The following is a 1,826-nucleotide window of genomic DNA, read 5'->3' on the forward strand; positions in this document are numbered from 1 at the left end:
CTGTTTCTTTGCTCACACTGCTTTGTAGCCTTGAATTACCTATCTTGTCCTTTCAAGGATCAGCTTAAATGCTAACTCTTTTTACAGGATTTCCCTAATCTCCAGGGCAGAATTTTTTCTATTCCTTTTTCCAGTTCCCACGGTACTTTGTTCTTATTGCTGTTGCTAACTTATACCATGTTATCATGGTTGTGTCTTCCTCTGTCTCCGATTTTAAATTATAATCTTTTTCACAGTGGAGGCACCACATTCCTCATTGTTCCCCCGAGGCCTACTAAAGTCCATAATATAGCTAGTTATTCAATAAATGTCTTGAAAACATTGATTCAGTAGGATAAAGGGCTGTGAATTTAATGATGCTCTATTGAATGAATCTTTGTGACACTCCTCATATCTGTTTCTAGAATATGATGGGAATATAAAAATATTAGCATAATCTATTCCAAAGATAATCACCACAAATTTATCAAAATAGTGGGTTCAAGAGGGTATTTAAAAAACATTTAATTCCAGCAACAAGCCACAACTTGAAGTCCCTTTCAGCATTTCTGGAGAGTGGATCTTCAACTTCTTGAACTCTTCATTTGGCCCTTTCTTAGGGAAGCCCATTCTATTTTGTCATTCTTTACAGTAAGAGGGCTTTTCCTTATGCTGAGCTTAAATTGTATTCCTTGTGACTGTTCTCATTGGTCTTATTGGTCTTAGTTCTGCTTTTTGGGAGCACAGAAAACAAATTTAAGCTGTTTTTCACATTGTCAGTTCAGCATTCAGGTTTCTGCTATACATTCTGTTTTACAGGCTGAATGGCCCTGAATTCAACTGTGTGTGTGTGTTTGTATGTGCACATAAATACACACACACACATATATATATATATATCCATGTTTTATACATATATATATATATATATATATAAAACTTCTGTGTTAGTGCACGATCAGCCAGAAAGCAATCGGAAATCATTTTAACTGTATGTAAGATAACTTGCATAGATAGAGGTAGAGACAGAGACAGAAAAATAGGTTACCATGTAAACAATTCACATTCTGGTCAGTATATGTTCATATATATAATTTTAGATTTTACATAAATAAAGGATGACAAATATTGCGTTATACTTCTAGATTTTAAATTCTAGGATGATCACATTTTCTGGTTATTTTATTGCTATGCAAGAAATTATCCATACATTTAGTGGCTTAAAAATAGCAATTTATTATAATCTCTCATCGTTCTGTGGGTTGACGGAGCTCAGCTGGGAGATCCTCATTTGGGGTCTCTCATGTAGTTGCCATCAGGTGGTGGCTGGGACCGGAGTCATCTAAAGGCCGGATGAACTGGACGCCAGTATGGTTTCTTTACTCACATGTCTGATGCCTTGTGCCCCTCAAAATGGCCACTCTCTCCAGCAGAGTGACCTGAACTTCTTCCATGGCAGCTGAGGTCTCCAAGAGGCAGAAGACAGAAGATGCGAGTTAAGGGTTACTCGTGGTCTGGTACAGTGTTGCTTCTATCATATCCTCTTGGTCAAAGGAGTCCTAGTGTCTGCTCAGATTCCAGGAGGTAAAGAAATAGCTTCATCTGGTGATGGGCGAGTGTCAAGCTCACATTGCAGAAGACCATGCAGGATGGGACATGTTGTGGTCGTCTTTGGAAGATACAACCTGCCACACTCTATATTTGGATGGTGTAGTGGAGTTAAGGATGCACTTTCAATCAGTTTTAACTTATTCTCAGAAGAAGTAAATACAAATGTGTACATTTAAACAGTGGTGTAAAACATGAAGAAAGCACCAAAATTGTCCATAAAACATAATAGAAAACTA

Source organism: Eubalaena glacialis, chromosome 1, assembly GCF_028564815.1.
Source record: "Eubalaena glacialis isolate mEubGla1 chromosome 1, mEubGla1.1.hap2.+ XY, whole genome shotgun sequence".
Classification (NCBI taxonomy): domain Eukaryota; kingdom Metazoa; phylum Chordata; class Mammalia; order Artiodactyla; family Balaenidae; genus Eubalaena; species Eubalaena glacialis.